At 44.9% G+C, this 18,744-nt stretch overlaps 1 protein-coding gene across 4 annotated transcripts in view; it reads left to right on the plus strand.

Moving 5' to 3' along the window:
- Positions 1–874: 874 nt before the first annotated feature.
- PHF3 (PHD finger protein 3) overlaps positions 875–18,744 on the plus strand; it is an 80,456-nt gene continuing 62,586 nt past the window's right edge. For 3 of the 4 annotated variants that reach the window (XM_073336350.2, XM_073336353.2, XM_073336352.2), the window contains exon 1: positions 876–1,155. The gene's annotated coding sequence lies outside the window, so the exon portion shown is untranslated. Of the gene's footprint in view, positions 1,156–18,744 lie in introns of all 4 variants that reach the window. The other variant, XM_073336349.2, reaches the window with a different exon arrangement.

Genomic DNA, 18,744 nt, shown 5'->3' on the forward strand with positions numbered 1-18,744 from the left:
GCAGTAGGAAAAAGAAAAGGAGTACTTGTGGCACCTTAGAGACTAACCAATTTAGCATAAGCTTTCCTGAGCTACAGCTCACTTCATCACATGCATACTCTGAAACATTGCCGTAGGAAGAAATCTGTGCCACTGAGATCTCCTGTGCCTCCCAGCTGCTTGCATGCACTGTGCAGAGCTCCACCTAGGCTGTTCTGGGTTGCTAGTTTAACCCCTTTGGGGCTAACATGGCAGGAGAGCAGAAGACAGAAGCTTAGCGAAGGAGTTTCTTAACCACAGCTACTTTCGTGTTGAAACACTCAAACGTTTGAAGTTCTTTGCAACCAAAAGGCTGAAGCGACACCCCCCCACCCCCAGACGGAGTTTGCAGCTGTTGTGATTGATCCGTGTGTCCAGGCTGGGAAGGGTCGCCAGGGCCTGGGCAGAGCTACCCCCTCCCCCAGTTATTAAACAGGGTCTCAGCGCAGCGGGCTCAGGGCCTCCCCAGAAGTATGTGCCCCCCTCCCCTGTGGGCCTGTGCGCGGAAAGCCCGTGGCTCTACGGGGAGAGCCCGGAGCTGAGGCCTTCAGCGCCAACGGCCCGCCAGGGCCCCCGGTGACAGTCGGAAGCGGCCGAGCCCCTTGCCCGGCAGGACTGCCCGGCGCCCGCCCCAGGATCCGGCTACGTTGTGCGGCGGGAGCCGGAGGGTAACGCGTGAAGCTACACGCCGCCCGGCCGGGGCTGCGGCGAAATAGGCGCCGAGACAGGGCAGGTCAGCACCTCTGCCCTCGCGCGCCGTGCGAAGCAGCCCCGATGCCCGAGGCGTTGCCTTCGGCGCGCTGCCCTTAAGGCTGTTACGCATGCGCCCCATGCCCGGCCTCCAGTAAACACAGCGGTCACGTGAGCTGGGCTGCGCGGCTCCGCTCGCCTCACGCACGCGGCGGGGGGCGCGTACACGGGCACGCGGCGGTCGGCAGCGAGCGCCAGGCCGAGCGGGCGGGACCACCTGAAGCAAGGGGCAACGCGGGGGGTGGGCAGCTGAGCGCACCCCCCCCCCCCCGAACAAGGAGGGAGCCGCGGGCGCGCGCGCACGCCGCCGCCTCCTCCTCCTGCGCGGCCGCCGCCGTCCTCCTCCCGGACCTTGGCCGCGGGGCAGCGCTGGGCGGCGGAGTAAGGGTGAGTTGCCGCCCCCGGGCACAGCGGCGAAGGGCCGGTTGTGCGGCCGCGTCGGGCCCTCTCCGCGTTCACCCTCCGGTCCGGCTGGGGCCGAAGCAGCGGCGGGAAGGCGGCGCGGCCTGGCGCAGGGGCCTCTGCGGTGGCTGCCGTGGGCCTCTCTCCGCTCCGGCGAGGCCGCCACCACGCTGGCACTGGCCGGGGGGAGCCCGGGGCCGCCGAGCTAGAGTCGCCCCTACCCCTTTCTCGGGGGCGGCCCCGGGATATGCTGCCCGCCCCCACAGCAAGCAGGAGCCGGCGAACCCGGCCCTGGCTACCCTTGGCCTTCTCCTGCCTTGTGGCTCTCCTACCTTCCTCTCCCCCTCCCCCCGGCCTTCTCCTGCCCTGTGGTCCTCCCCCCTGTCCCGGGCCTGCTGCCTTTCCCCCCTCAGGGCCTTCCCTTGCCCTGGGCCTGCTGCCTTTCCCACTCCCCCGCCACTGACCTGGGCCTGTTACTCTGCTCTCACCCTTGTCCCCTGGGGCCTGCTACACACACTTTCCCCGGGGCCTGTAGCTGACCTGGCCTCCTATCCTTCCCTCACTCCTCCTTGCCCCGCCTCCTACACTCTCCTCCCCATTCCTCCCCCCCACTATTGACCTGGGCCTCCTTTACACTCCTCCGTCCCCCCTCCCTGGGAGCATGCTAGTGACTTGGGCCTGCTGGACCCAGTCCTATATCCCTTGCTGTACCTCCTCCTCCCAATACACACACACTCACACAGTGCACCAGCACCCATTACTGTACTTCCCCAGTACACACCATGTTGCCAATCTGGGCCCTACTATACTGTTCCCCAGGACCAGTTACTGTACCTCCCACTCCCCCATACACACACCACCCATACTGATCTGAGTCCCTTCTCTAGCACCTGCTCCTGCATCCATTGCTGATCCAAATCCCGCTGCAGTTATCTTTAGCCACACACGTTCTTACTCCCCTCAATCCCAGATGAGTGATGATTGGACCTTCTGCAGCTCCTCTCACTCCCTTGCTCAACCATTCCTTGTTATTCCCTCCCCCCCCCCCCCAAACAACTTCCAGTGACTCAGACCCTGCTATTTGCCCCCTGACCTCCACTGATTTATTTCTCCCCACCATACTCCTAAACCTGGCATCAGAACAGACAAAAATCTCTGCATTAAGCATCTTTCTACAGTATTTCTTGTGGGGGTTACAAGTAAAAGAGATGAGGGAAAATAACCCACCTTCCTGATGAACGGAGTTTGTCAAAGTGTAATACACATTATGCATTATGGTAGCTATTCCCAAATTAGCATGAGTACCATGCGTACCTTCCTCACTGTCTGCAGTCTGAAAGATGCTGCGGACCATGGAGTGGGAGATTTGGATATGGAGATGCTCTGTTTATGGGTAACTCTCATGAAGTGTTTTGAAGAATGAAAGCTGGAGAGGGTCAGCACATAATGGAATATTTATACAGAATAGAGTATTCAAAATTTAATTCTTGTACCTGCTTTCATGTATTTTATAAATAGATTATTTGATTTCTGGAGACTACAAGATTTGCTCTGTCTTTTGGTGGCTTTTAAAAATTAGTACAAATTCACCAAAACTAATAAAAATGTTTTTGATGCAAATAGACTTTAAGGAGGGTAAACAAATGTATAACTCCTTTCAATTAAAATAGTAGATTTGCACTTGAATTGGTTTAATAGATGTATTAAACATACTAATACAATTATATTACGTGGTTAAGCATTTTATGTATAGGATCAGTTTAAAATGTTAGATTTTATATTTCTTGGAATAATTATTAAACTGTCCAATAAATGGATGAGGATGTTATGTTTTACATTTACCCATAATTTACCCACAGCCATTTATGTCATCTCTCCGACATCCTTTTCTTGAGAAGCTGTAACTCTGTTTTCTGTACAAATGACTTTAGATACATTCTAAATCTGGAGTCAAAACCCGCTCTATTTCTGAACAATCATTAGCATTTAGATTGGAAAAAAACTGGATGACTTCACCTATATGAGCTGTACTATATTGCCCAGTCAGTTAACTTATAGAGGTAATGAGTAGTTCCAAGGTTAACCGGTGTAACGATATCAGTTCGTGTAGGATATTGGGTAGGTTTAACACAGCACAGTCACTTGCTGGACTGTAACTTGTTGAATTATTGTCTGAAAATAATCTTAATTGAAAACTTCTGTTTCGAGATCTTTAGTTATAGCCTAGATCTATTATATCCATTACATTCCCTTCATTTCCTAATATTTTAATTCAAATTGGCGTTGGCTTTAGCACATAGACTGAAAGTGACTTAGAATGTAAATAAAGGGTAAACTGTGGAACAGTCTAGTTTGGTGCCACATGGAATTATTTTAGCCCTGTTTTTAGTTTAAGTATGTGATGATATGAAAACTAATAAAAATATTCAGTTTACAAACTATACTTAATCAAGGTGTGTCACTCACCAGTAAGGAAAGAAATATGTGCTGGAGATACAAAACATGTATTAGCTTGCGTTTGTGCATCTGGGAGAATTGATCTTATGTATATGGGAAAGTTTTGGAAAGCAATAAGGTCTTTAATAAGGTCAATAATAAGGTTGCAATGCAAAGCAGTTTGGATATGAGCCTACATTGTGATCTGACCACAAAACTAATAAAAAAAAAATTGGATAGCATGTAAAAGAGGTGTGGGATAATACCCTGTTTAAATTGCACGAGTGAAACAACATCATCATCATGCAGCGGGATTTAGGAGCTTTTGAAAATCCTAGTAGGCTGCATCTTCAGGTGTTTAAATATTTTAAAAATCTGTCCGTAAGTGTAGTTCATAGCAACTCTTTATCAGAATAGTGCTAAGCTGAAAGGAATTTCTGGGGCTGGATGGATTGACCTATTGGCACTAAAAAAATATGTACAGTTTGACATGTTATGACTAATACTTAGCATTTACAGCATGTACAGTTTTTAAATGCTTTATAACAAGTTTTTGACAATTTGATGGGTGTAAAAACCAAGAAGAGAGAATAACTATTTAGTATGGTCAAGGTGTATGAGTATTATGATCAAAAAAATATAGAAAACTTTAGAATGGATGTAGTTGTACCTCTTCTTGCTGCAAAGAAAGGGAAAGAGGCATATTTTATTGAGTAGGGAATGGGTGGTAGCGGGGGCTAATCTGTTCAGGGTGGAAAATTGCTGGTAGGATCTTGTAAATGGTTGTGAAAGATTTCACTTTTGTGAGTACAGTCTTTCTCCTTTCTGTTTTCCTCTCCAGATCCTTGCCATTTTTAAAAACATTATATCTCCCTTCTGACTGAGACCTTTACCTAGTTCTGGTTTATTAACATAATTATCTTGGATCATGATTACTGGATCTTTTTGTTAGAGAAATACCCTAAAATACCTTTTTGACTGGTTAGGTGCTTCCTTTGAAGTACTGAGCAAGCTAGTGCTAAGGGGTCTACTGTCCATCAGTGATGAAAGACTGAATGTTCAAGGTGGTCATATAAATAATTCTACCTACTTTAATTAGGCTTAATTGACTTAATTATAGAGTCATAGACTTTAAGGTCAGAAGGGACACACATCACCTAGTCTGATCTCCTGTATATCACGAGCCACCAATGCCACCCAGCTCCGCATACTAAACCCAGCACCCAACAACTAAAATTAAACCAAAGTATAGCAGCCCACAGAATACTAGACTATTCTGTGCTACAGGGAGAACAGTCAGGATCAAGGTGCACCAAGGCCCCTGTAATGGCATGGCAATGAGTAAGTGAGAGATACCAGGTAATCTCGGCAAGTGACCTGCACAAGAAGGCAAAACCTGTCCAAGATCACAGCCAATGTAACCTGGGGGGTTTTCCTGGGGGGAAATTCCTTCCTGACCCAACATATGGTGAATAGTTAGACCCTGAGCAGGTGAGCAAGAACCAGCCAGCAAGTACTTGATAGAGAATGCTTGGTGCCCACCTTAGATCACTGGCCCACCCCATCCAGTGCCCCCACTCCAGCTGTGACCACTTCTGATGCTTCAGTGCCCCCACTCCAGCTGTGACCACTTCTGATGCTTCAGAGGAAGGAGACAAAACAAACAAAATCAGAATACACTGTGGGGGAGATATATGGGGTGGGGGAAGGAATCCCTTCATGACCCCTGCAGGTGGATGGCTGAAGCATGAGCATTTTAGGAACATAAAACTGGGACATAGACTGGAAGTGAGCCCTTGGGGCTGCTGAGCGCTTCCCCCTCCCATTACAAGCAACTGTGTCATACAATAGAACTCATAAATTTGTCCAGTTCTTTCTTAAAACTAATCAAATTGTTTGCTCCCAAAATGTCTATTGGGAAGCTGTGTCAGGCTGTTGACATTTCAACAGGTCTCTCATTAGCAGATGCTTCTGGTAGACTAATTTATAAAAAAAATTTTAAGGTGGGGGAAGAAAGATAAGAGCAGGTTAGAAGAGTCAGAAAACAATCTGATGAAGAGTAAATTCCTGTAATACTTGATGCTAAAATAAGGATAATTTCCCAAAGCTGAAAACAATTGAGTCAAATCAGCATGGAATTTAATTAGAAAAAACATGAATGGTTATTGGGAATCATTTAAGAACACCTCACTAGATGCCCAGGAAGCCACAATTGAGGAAGAAGGTGCACGGGTTACAAAACTGATCTGGTTTAGAGGGAAAGTGAAGGCAGCTATAAAATAATAATAATATAACAAATGGAAGAAAGGAGAAGTTGATGATGATGATGATGAATATAAATCAGGTGTTAGGAGTTGTAGAAAACTGATAAGTGCAGCAAAGGGACACAAGGAGAAATCTATGGTCAGCAGAAAAAGGACAATAAGGAGTTTTCAAAATATATTGGGAACACAAAGAATGCTAACAATGGTATTGGTCCAGTACTAGACGGAAATGGTAAAATTATAATGATGCAGAAAAGGCAGAAGTGTTCAATAAATATTTCAGTTCTGTATTTGGGGGGAGGGAACAGAAGACATAGTCTTATCATATGGTGATACTCTTTCCATTCCATGGTATCTCTGAAGGATGCTAAACAGAAGTTACTGAAGTTAGACATTTTAAAATCACTGGGTCAAGATAATTTGCATCTAATAGTTTTAAAAGAGCTTGCTGAGGTGCGTGTTAGACCATTAATGTTGATTTTCAATAAGTCTTGGAGCACTGAGGAAGTTCCAGGAGACTGGAAGAAAGCTAATGTGCCAATTTTGTAATGGGATGACTCAAGTAGTTATAGGCCTATGAGCCTGACACCAATCCCCGGCAAAATAATGGAGTGGCTGATACAGGACTCACCTAAGAAAGAATTAAAGAAAGATAATGTAATGAATGGAAATCAACATGGGTTTATTTGAAATAGATCCTGTCAAACTACTTGGTATCTTTTTATTTTGAGATTGCAAATTTGGTTGATAAAAGTAATAATCTTGATGTAATTTTTAGACTTCAGTAAGGTGTTTTACTTGGTACTGCATGACAGTTGTGGTTAAAAAATGTGAAACAATATGAAATTAACATGGCATGCATTAAAGGGTTTAAAACTGGCTGGCTAACTGATAGGTATCTAACTGTAAATGGGGAATTGTCATGGAGTGGCTGTGTTTCCAGTGGGGTCCTGCAGGGATTGGCTTTTGGACCTGTACTGTTTAACATCTGTATCAATAACCTGGAAGAAAACATAAAATAGTTACTGATAAAGTTTTCAGATGACACATAAATGTGGGGTGTGGTAAATAATGAAGAGGACGGGTCACTAATTCAGAGTGATATGGATTGCTTGGTAACATGGGCACAAGCAAACAGTATGTGTTTTTAATATGGCTAAATGTAAATGTATGCATATGTAGGCAATACTTACAGGATGTGGAAGCATCTATTCTGGGAAGCAGTAACCGTAGAAAAAATGTTGGTGTTGATAAATTGGAGAGGGTTCAGTGAAGACCCATGAGACCAATTAAAGGGTTAAAAAACATGCCTTATACTGATTGATACAAGGAGCTCAATATATTTAGCTTACCAAAGAGAAGGTTAAGGAGTGACATGATTATAGTCTAGAAGTACGTACACAGGGAACAAATATTTAATAATGGGCTCTTCAGTCTAGCAGAGAAAGGAATTAACACAATCCAGCGTCTAGAAGTAGAAACTAGACAAATTCAGACTGGCATACGTTCTTAGTGGTGAGAACAGTTAACCGTTGGAACAATTTACCGAGGGTCATGGTATGCTCAAGGAATTATTTTGGGGAAGTTCTATGGTCTTTATTATACAGGACTTCAGACTAGATGATCACAGTTGTCCATTCTGGCCTTGGGATCTATGAATGAAAGTAAGGGACTGAGTGCTGGGCAAGCATACAGTGCGGCCAATGTGCCTTAGACCTGACCTACGACTATACTAGTATTGATGGTATTCTTTTGAGTAGAGACTACTATTAGGCACATCTTTTTTATGGCTTTGTGATTGGAATGAAATTGAAGAACAGCTGGAAAGAGACCAAATTCAGCCATGTTTCCACCAAGCTTTGTATCTTTTTTTTTTTTAAAGACACTGCCAAGATAAATTTTATAACCTTAAAACTATTATCCTGTAGTTATGTAGGAACTCAGATGCTCAGCAGAAATTGGTGGTCATACCAGATATTTTTTCCTCTGTGACGTGTATTAGTTGCTCTTGATTATTGGACTTGAGGCAGAGTGGTCCAGTGGATAAGGCACATTGGCCTTGGAGTCATGAGACCTGAGTGCTATTATCCATTCTGCCACTAACATGCTGTGTGACCTCAAGCAAGTCACTTCACATCTCTATATCTCTGTTCCCCTTTGAACATTTGTTTTTGTCTGTTTAGATTGTAAACAGTATGGGGCATAGACCAGAGGTGGACAAACTACGGCCTGCGGGCCACATCTGGCCCGCAGGACCATCCTGCCCGGCCCCTGAGCACCTGGCCGGGGAGGCTAGTCCCTGGCCCCTCCCCTGCTATTCCCCCTCTCCCGCAGCCACACCGCCAGCGCTCTGGCCTGCTGCTCCTACTGGGGAGCGCAGCTGGCTCCGGCTGGGTGGCGGGGCTGCGAGCTCCTGCTGCTCTGAACAGCATGGTAAGGGAGTGGGGAGCGGGGGGCTTAGGTAAGGGGGCGGGGGGTTCTGGGGGACAGTCAGGGAGCAGGGGTCGGTTGGATGGGGTGGAGGTTCTGGAGGGGTGCTCAGGGGATGGGGAACAGGGCGGGTTGGTAGTGGAGTCCCAGGGGCCTTGTCAGGGGACGGGGGTGTGGGTAGGATATAGGGAGCGGGGGTGTGTGGATAGGAGTTGAGGGGACAGTCGGGATAGGGAGCAGGGGGGGTTGCATAAGGGGGTGGGATCCTGGGTGGCAGTTAGGGGTGGGAGGTCCCAGGAGGGGGCAGTTAGGGGATGAGGAGCAGAGGGCGGTTGGATAGGGGGTGGGAGTCCTGGGGGGGCTGTCAGGGGCGGGGGTGTGGATAGGTGGCCAGGGCAGTCAGGGGACAGGGAGAAGGGGGGTTGGGTTAGGGGGTGGAGTCCTGGGGGGCAGGTAGGGGTGGGGGTCCCAGTAGGGGGTGGTCAGCGGACAAGGAGTGGGGGGGTTGGATGGGTTGGCAGTTCTGAGGGGGGCAGTCAGAGGGTGGGAAGTGGAAGGGGGCGGATGGGGGCGGATGGGGGTGGGGGCCAGGCTGTTCCTCCGTACGGTTTTACAACCCCGATGTGGCCCTTGGGCCAAAAAGTTTGCCCGCCCCGGCACAGATGCTTGCTGTGTGTCAGTACAGTGCCTGGTACAATTGGGCTTTCTCTCAGTTTGGGCCTCTAAGCACTACTGTAATACCAATAATAGCTTCTGGCATTAAAATACAACCCACAATAACTTGAATCAGAGGAGTGTCAAACCCATATTATATTTCTGTTTGCTTTGATTATAAAAGGACAGGTGGTTTTAAAACTTATTTATTTCTACTGTGTCTCTCTTCTCTGAAGTGAAATTCCTTGGTGGATGTGATTTAACCAAGGTCTCCCAGGTTGTCATCAATCTGTGGTGGCTCTGGACATTTAAAATCCTGGGGAGGAGAAAGGGGGAAGGTAAACTAAATTTAATATGATGAATGCTCCTTTCACTTGGGTTATTTACGGTACGGTATTCAACATAAGATTAAAAAGGATTTTTCTGTTTGAATGTAGTTAATTTCATACCAGCTACGATGGAGCTTTCCTCTTTTGCCTCCCAGTCTGACATTTTATCATAGTAGGGCTATATGCCATTTGATAACCTTTTCTGGCCTTTATTGTGGAATCCTCATATAGGGTGCAACTCATTTCCCATGATTGTGTACAGACGTTTTTTTAAAACTTTGGTCATTGACTAGTCTCAAAGCCAACAAAGTCCTTGTTGAAGAGGCTGCATTGTTTAGTGTATGAGACTTAGGCCCTGGTCCCGCAAATGACTACATATGGGCACAGGGGTCTACCCCATCCAGGGGTTGGGCCTTAGTACAATCATATACTCTACACAAAATATGCACACTTGTTCCAGGGGACTTCATTAACACTATTCAGAAAAATATGTAAAAAGAATGGAACTAATTATACTTTATCCTTAATACATTATACTTCTACAGCAGCAGAAGACTTAATTGATTAGCTCAGCTAATACCATTGTCAACATTTACCATTCTAATTAGCAGTTAGGTAAGGAACATCTTAAAACTCTGTAAATTTTGCTTTTTCCTTCAGTTTAGGTTCTGCCAGATTCCATTATTCATAGCCTGAGTTAAATTTATATTATACTTTACATTTAAAAAAGTGAACTTGATTCTCTGTCTTCATCTGAGTCCACTTGACTTAAAAGTTTGATTGTATGAGACTTGGCTAATTTAAATTTAGGAATATAAAATGAGTGTTGTGAACTAATATATGCAGAGCAGTATCAGGTTAAAATAAAGGTTTTAAGAAAGGTAAATTATAGTTAACATCAACTATAGTTGATGTTAGTTATAGTTAATTATAACAGAAAAATATGAAACCTGATTTACATAATAAGCTAACAGTAAGTGGAAGTAGACTCTTCAAAAAAAAAAAAAAAAAAAAAAAGCTGACACTTAAAGAAAAAGGCAACTAAAGAATACATTTAAGTGTATCCAAAGAAAATCCAGAATATGTAAATGGAAAGTATAATTAAAGACCAATAGTTGTAATTTGAGGTGGACTGTTCTAATCTGTAATGTTCCTTACAGACAAGCACATTTAAGAAGAGTGTTTGTGGACACCACCTTCCTCTGATATTATACTTTTTTACCCTCCTGCAAGGCTGGTTTGAAGGAGGAGACATTTGATATCCGAATTCTTTTCTCTTGGAAATCATAATCATCGTAGACTACTTTTAATGTAATTCTGGATGGATATCGTGCAATATGAATCTCTGCCACACTGAATAATACCATAACAATATTTTAGTCAAGCACTCTTTGGGATACAAAGACATCAAGTATGTTTATTTAGTGGCAGAAAAAAAATGAATTTTTAAAGCTGGAAAACGGGAAAGGACAGGCTAAAGCAATGAGACAGTGAGAATCTAGACAGATTTTAAGTTAACTGAAATTGTGGAAGACTGACAAGTTCCTACAATAAATATTTGTGATGTGGACCTAGAATACATTTTTTCCTAACGATAGCCTAGAAATTAAAGTTGAAAATTAAAAAAAAAAAAAAAAAAAAAACCAAAACAGTGATGTTAAAAACAGCCATTAACCCCTAGGGGCAGAAAATTGCCTTGTTTAGAACAGAAGTGAAGAACAAGCTTCTAATTTTGCTAATGCATGGAATATAATTCTCATTGGAAGGATGTTAAAAGTAAAACAAAAATCTTACTCAAAGTTCATATTCCTTAGGTGCTGTGTGAAAGATAACTTATACAGCTGATGTTTCTATATAGTATTTGTACAGTATGGAATATAGTTTCTGAAGGACACTGTTACTGATAGATATACAGGTATGACATTTGAATCCACATGCCATAACAGCAGAAACATTTTTCTGAATTTCATACAATGCTGTATAAATTATTGCAGAAAAGTTCAAAACTTCTATTACTGGAACAAATGACAGTGGGTCAGAGTTGAATCATATTTTCATGCCTGTTTTTTTTTTTTTCAAGGGTATGACCTATAATCTTAATTGTTGATCTTGCTTTTGAGGATATAGGCTTTTAAATGTTGAGTATTCTGTCTGTATGTTTTTGTTATGAACAGGATCTGTGGCTGAAGAACTTGATGTAGAATTGTTCTCCAAAATAGAAGCTTTTGTTTATAAAAATTAAGAATAGCCTGATGTTTGTGACCAGTTAGTGTCATTGGCTGTAAACATGGCTTGTGTCCACACACATAATTAGTTGTTGTGGCAGCTAATCACGTTTAATCCTTTTAAGAGGCCTAGACTGGCGCACAGTCCTTTAGCATTATCTACACCAAGTCTTTTTTTTTTTTTTTTTAAATCCCACGATTGAATTTGTAGTCTGTTCAACTACATTAGTGTTGGCAGCATTGTTAAAAAGAGATGGCTAACTGGACGCCCTACCCTAGACAATGTGCCATTTAAAACTACTCCAAATACAGTATGTTAACAATGGCCTGACTGTATTAGTAGTTACCATGTTGTGAACAACCATGTCACTTGGCTGGTGCCAACAGCCATGGGGAAGCTTAGGGTATGTCAACACTACGAAATTAGGTCAAATTTATAGAAGTCAGTTTTTTAGAAATCGTTTATATATAGTCGATTATGTGTGTCCCCACACAAAATGCTCTGAGTCCATTAAGTGCATTAACTCGGTGGAGTGCTTCCACAGTACCGAGGCTAGCATCGACTTCCGGAGCGTTGCACTATGGGTAGCTATCCCACAGTTCTCGCAGGCTTCGCCGCCCACTGGAATTCTGGGTTGAGATCCCAATGCCTAATGGGGCAAAAACATTGTCGTGGGTGGTTCTGGGTACGTCATCAGGCCCTCCCTCCATGAAAGCAACGGCAGACAATCGTTTTGTGCCTTTTTTTCTGAGTTACCTGTGCAGACGCGATACCAAGACAAACATGGAGCCCACTCAGCTCATTGTCACCGTACGTCTCCTGGGTGCTGGCAGACGCGGTACTGCATTAATACACAGCAGCAGCCCATTGCCTTGTGGCAGCAGATGGTGCAATAGGCCTGATAACCATCGTCATCATGTCCGAGGTGCTCTTGGCCACCTCGGTAAGGTTGATCAGGAGCACCTGGGCAGACATGGGCACAGGGACTAAAATAGGAGTGACTCGACCAGGTCATTCTCTTTAGTCCTGCCGGCAGTCCTATTGCACCGTCTTCTGGCGAGCAGGCAGGAGATGAGGGTAGCTAGTAGTCATATTGCACCATCTTCTGCCGAGCAGCCAGGAGATGAGGATGGCTAGCAGTCCTACTGCACCGTCTGCTGCCAGCCAAAGATGTAAAAGATAGATGGAGTGGATTAAAACAAGGAATACACCAGTTTTGTTTTGTATTCATTTACTCGCCCCCCCCACCCCCCGTGAAATCAACAGTCGACAATCGTTTCAGTGGGGTCTGACAGGGGCACCTTCAAAAGTTTGATGGAGATTCAGTCCTGCCTGAAATACCGGGGGGAGGGATAGCTCAGTGGGTTGAGCATTGCCCTGCTAAACCCAGGGTTTTGAGTTCAATCCTTGAGGGGGCCATTCTGTGTGACAGTTGTTTTTGTTTTTCCTTGATGTAAACCCACCCCCTTTGTTGATTTTAATTCCCTGTAAGCCAACTCTGTAAGCCATGTCGTCAGTCACCCCTCCCTCCGTCAGAGCAACAACAGACAATTGTTCCGTGCCTTTTTTCTGTGCAGACGCCATACCACGACAATCGTGGAGCCAGCTCAGATCACTTCGGCAATTAGGAGCATATTAAACACCACGCACATTATCCAGCAGTATATGCAGCACCAGAACCTGGCAAAGCAAAACCAGGCGAATAGGCGACGTCAGCACGGTGACGAGAGTGATGAGGACATGGACACAGACTTCTCTCAAAGCACAGGCCCTGGCAATGTGGGCATCATGGTGCTAATGGGGCAGGTTCATGCTGTGGAATGGCGATTCTGGGCCCGGGAAACAAGCACAGACTGGTGGGACCGCATAGTGTTGCAGGTCTGGGACGATTCCCAGTGGCTGTGAAACTTTCGCATGCGTAAGGGCACTTTCATGGAACTTTGTGACTTGCTTTCCCTTGCCCTGAGGCGCAAGAATACAAAGATGAGAGCAGCCCTCACAGTTGAGAAGTGAGTGGCAATAGCCCTGTGAAAGCTTGCAACACCAGACAGCTACCGGTCAGTCAGGAATCAGTTTGGAGTGGGCAAATCTACTGTGGGGGCTTCTGTGATGCAAGTTGCCAACACAATCAAAGATCCGCTGATATCAAGGGTAGTGACCCTGGGAAATGTGCAGGTCATAGTGGATGGCTTTGCTGCAATGGATTCCCTAACTGTGGTGGGGCCATAGACGGAACCCATATCCCTATCTTGGCACCGGAGCACCAAGCCGGCGAGTACATAAACCGCAAGGGGTACTTTTCAATAGTGCTGCAAGCACTGGTGGATCACAAGGGACGTTTCACCAACATGGTACATGACACTCGCATCTTCAGGAACTCTGGTCTGTTTCAAAAGCTGCAGGAAGGGACTTTCTTTCCAGACCAGAACATAACCATTGGGGATGTTGAAATGCCTATAGTTATCCTTGGGGACCCAGCCTATCCCTTAATGCCATGGCTCATGAAGCCATACACAGGCAGCCTGGACAGTAGTCAGGAGCTGTTCAACTATAGGCTGAGTAAGTGCAGAATGGTGGTAGAATGTGCATTTGGACATTTAAAAGCGCGCTGGCGCAGTTTACTGACTTGGTTAGACCTCCGCAAAACCAGTATTCCCATTGTTATTACTGCTTGCTGTGTGCTCCACAATATCTGAGAGAGTAAGGGGGAGACATTTATGGTGGGGTGGGAGGTTGAGGCAAATCACCTGGCTGCTGGTTACGCGCAGCCAGACACCAGGGCGGTTAGAAGAGCACAGGAGGACACGGTATGCATTGGAGAAGTTTTGAAAACCAGTTTCATGACTGGCCAGGCTATGGTGTGAAAGTTCTGTTTGTTTCTCCTTGATGAAACGCATCCCCCGCCCCCTTTGGTTCACTCTACTTCCCTGTAAGCTAACCACCCTCCCCGCCTCCCTTCGATCACCGCTTGCAGAGGCAATAAAGTCATGGTTGCTTCACATTCATCCATTCTTTATTTATTCATCACACAAATAGGGGGATAACTGCTAAGGTAGCCCGGGAGGGGTGGTGGAGGAGGGAAGGACAAGGCCACACAGCACTTTAAAAGTTTACAACTTTAAAACTTATTGAATGCCAGCCTTCTGTTGCTTGGGCAATTCTCTGGGGTGGAGTGGTTGGGTGGCTGGAGTCCCCCCACAGCGTTCTTGGGTGTCTGGGTGAGGAGGCTATGGAACTTGGGGAGGAGGGCGGTTGGTTACACAGGGGTGTAGTGGCGGTCTGTGCTCCTGCTGCCTTTCCTGCAGCTCAACCATATGCTAGAGCATATTAGTTTGATCCTCCAGCAGCCTCAGCATTGAATCCTGCCTCCTCTCATCACACTGCCGCCACCTATCAGCTTCAGCCCTCCACCTCTCCTCCTGGTCATTTTGTGCTTTCCTGCACTCTGACATTGTCTGCCTCCACGCATTCGTCTGTGCTTTGTCAGTGTGGGAGGACAGCATGAGCTCAGAGAACATTTAATCACGGGTGCTTTTTTTTCACCTTCTGATCTTCGCTAGCCTTTGGGAAGGAGAAGATCCTGTGATCCTTGAAACATGTGCAGCTGGTGGAGGGAAAAAAAAAGGGACAGTGGTATTTAAAAAGACACATTTTATAGAACAGTGGGTACACTCTTTCACGGTAAACCTTGTTGTTAACATTACATACACAGCACATGTGGTTTCGTTACAAGGTTGCATTTTGCCTCCCCCCACCACGTGACTAACAGCGAGGAACATTTCTGTTCAGCCACAGGCAAACAGCCCAGCAGGAACGGGCACCTCTGAGTGTCCCCTGAAGAAAAGCACCCTGTTTCAACCAGGTGACCATGAATGATATCACTCTTCTGAGGATAACACAGAGAGATAAAGAACGGATGTTGTTTGAACGCCAGCAAACATACACTGCAATGCTTTGTTCTGCAATGATTCTCGACTACGTGCTACTGGCCTGGTGTGGTAAAGTGTCCTACCATGGTGGATGGAATAAGGCTGCCCTCCCCAGGAACCTTTTGCAAAGACTTTGGGAGTACATCCAGGAGAGCTTTATGGAGATGTCCCTGGAGGATTTCCTCTCCATCCACGGACACGTTAACAGACTTTTCTAATAGCTATACTGGCCGCGAATGCCAGGGCAAATTAATCATTAAACACGCTTGCTTTTAAACCATGTATACTATTTAAAAAGGTACACTCACCGGAGGTCCCTTCTCTGCCTGGTGGGTCCGGGAGGCAGCCTTGGGTGGGTTCGGGGGGTACTGGGTCCGGGTTGAGAAACAGTTCCTTGCTGTCAGGAAAACCGGTTTCTCCACTTGCTTGCTGTGAGCTATCTACAGCCTCATCATCATCATCTTCCTCATCCCCAAAACCTGCTTCTGTGTTGCCTCCATCTCCATTGAAGGAGCCAAACAACATGGCTGGGGTAGTGGTGGCTGAACCCCCTAAAATGGCATGCAGCTCATCATAGAAATGGCATGCTTTGGGCTCTGACCCGGAGCGGCCGTTCACCTCTCTGGTTTTCTGGTAGGCTTGCCTCAGCTCCTTAAGTTTCATGTGGCACTGCTTCGGGTCCCTGTTGTGGCCTCTGTCCTTCATGCCCCGGGAGATTTTGACAAATGTTTTGGCATTTCGAAAACTGGACCGGAGTTCTGATAGCACGGATTCCTCTTCCCACACAGCGATCAGATCCTGTACCTCCAGTTCGGTCCATGCTGGAGCTCTTTCACGATTCTGGGACTCCATCATTGTCACCTCTGCTGATGAGCTCTGCACTCACCTGCAGCTTGCCACGCTGGTCAAACAGGAAATTAAATTCAAAAGTTCGCGGGCCTTTTCTTGTCCACCTGGCCAGTGCATCTGAGTTGAGAGTGCTGTCCAGAGCGGTCACAATGGAGCACTCTGGGATAGCTCCTGGAGGCTAATACCGTCTAGTTGCATCCACAGTACCCCAGCTACAACGAGGCAAGGCCGATTTCAGTGCTAATCCCCTTGTTGGGGGTGGATTAAAGAAATCGATTTTAAGAGCCCTTTAAGTTGAAAAAAAGGGCTTCGTTGTGTGGACGGGTGCAGGGTTAAATCGATTTAACGCTGCTAAATTCAACCTAAACTAGTGTAGACCAGGGCTTAGAAAACTTCTCTAGTGTGGAAAAGGCATAGAGGAAGGATTTCAGTGTTGTAAGTGAATTCTAAACCCTTAACACTTTTGAGCACCTTGTATCCGCACACACGCAACTGTTTGTAATAATACATGAGCATTTCTGTTGCAGTTACACCTTCAGGGCAGATTTCACAACCATTGTGTCCTGTATCTGTTGCTCTGTATCTTTTCAGTTCTAATACTGTATGAAAAGGGCTGGTATTACAGGAGCAGCATATTCATTAGTCTTCCAAGCAGTGTTCCACGATGTTATACTCCCAATTATTTTCTTATTTTGAGCTATTGGAGCTTTTTTAGTTTTATGCATACAATATTTGTTTTATAAGGTGCTGTGTGGATACAATCATAAGGCTTTTTCTTATTTTAAAAGTACTTTAATAGAATGGCTATGCTGTGTAAAGTGAAAAAATATAGACTCTCTTTTCTAGACTGCAAAAGGCTTATTTAAACAGCTCACATTTTAAAAACATTTTAGTACAGCGTCTCTCCAGTTGATTTGCTACTTCCTCAAATGCCTGTTTTGGGGCCTCTGCTGTGGAATTGGAACAGCAATAGGGAATGCTAAAAGTGGACATATTGCAGCATTGTTTAATACTAGCCAGGATGGTTAGTGCAGACACACCACTTTAACAAATCACTGTTGTGTAATTTTCTAAATAGACAAGACTTCTATATCAGGTTATAACACAGATTTTTTTTTTTTTTTTTTATTGTAGGGCTGGTATTGCCTAATTCTTTCTGGGTACCTGGTTTGGCTGTTTTTTTTTCTTATTCCCAGCTCTCTGGTCAGTAGTACATCCAGAGTGCTTTGTGTTTGTGCCTCTTTGTGTGCATGTCCTCTGGGTTCTCCTTCCTCTGCTGAGGCACTATGAGATAACTGTCCAGATTTTCCCAGATTGCAAAGAAAAAAGCAGGGATTGTGGTAGGTATGGACTCAGTGTAGATCGACACAGTCATATCATGGGGAAAAAGCAGGTTTTTTGGACACATTCCACATTGTATGTGTGTCAGATTAAAGTATTATGAACTTGTTACAAAAACATGGTTGAATTTGTTGTGGCATTGATCCTTAACTGTGAATATGGCTAAGTACTGCAGTGTTGATCGTTCTAAAAGAAATGTTCAATGTGCTTAACTATTGCTGTAAGCAGGAGTAAGTACTGGGTTGAGCAGCTGCTTCCTGTCAAGGGTTGCTGGAATGGAGGGCTGGGAAAGAGCTAAGGCTCCAGATCCACACAGTCTTGTTCCCCTACCTTCATTAAAAAAAGTAATCTCTGATCCTGGCTATGAGGTGAAGAGAGAACAAGAGAGGATATGCATCTTCTTCCCTTTTCCAAAAGCCTCAACTACTTTCTAGCTGCCAAAACTTAGTCTCCGAAAACCTTATTGTGTGCCAACATGCCAACTTTCCGCTACCCAGCTATTGTACATAGCAGCTTTCACTGTATCCCTGTCTACTTCTACAATGCAGTTATCTGTCTTTGGTCCAAAAACATGGAGCATACTGACAATATGAGGACAATATAAAAGTAAAATTATATTAACTGTTCATTTAAAATATTTAGTTATTTACTCCACTTTTTTATTAATTACTAAATCTGCAACAGAATTTCCAATTTGTCATACAGAAGTATTACAGAAACCAGGACAAGTCTTGTCACATAATATAGGTGCAGCTTACTAGTAGAGTACACTGGGGCTTGCTTATACAACATAGCAACTTAGTTAATAACAAATAGTGAAATCAGTGACACAATTCTCATTGACTTAAGTGGGGCCAGAATTTCAGCCGAAGAGCTTTTTGTGTGTAGTGAATATAATAGTAATAATAATGTAGTTGAATATAATAGGTGAAATATCTGAATTTTTATATCTTAAAAATATGGCTATGTGTACACTTCCATAGTAGCTTTTTGCATGGACTAGAATGTAGTTCTTCTCCCTCCAGTTTTGGGCCCAATCTTGTTAGCTGCTGATCTCCCTCTAATCTGTTATTTTCAGTGGGAATTGAGGATAATCAGATCTTTAGTTTTCAAGGT

Source organism: Lepidochelys kempii, chromosome 3 (genome assembly GCF_965140285.1).
Source record: "Lepidochelys kempii isolate rLepKem1 chromosome 3, rLepKem1.hap1, whole genome shotgun sequence".
In the NCBI taxonomy this organism is placed as follows: domain Eukaryota; kingdom Metazoa; phylum Chordata; order Testudines; family Cheloniidae; genus Lepidochelys; species Lepidochelys kempii.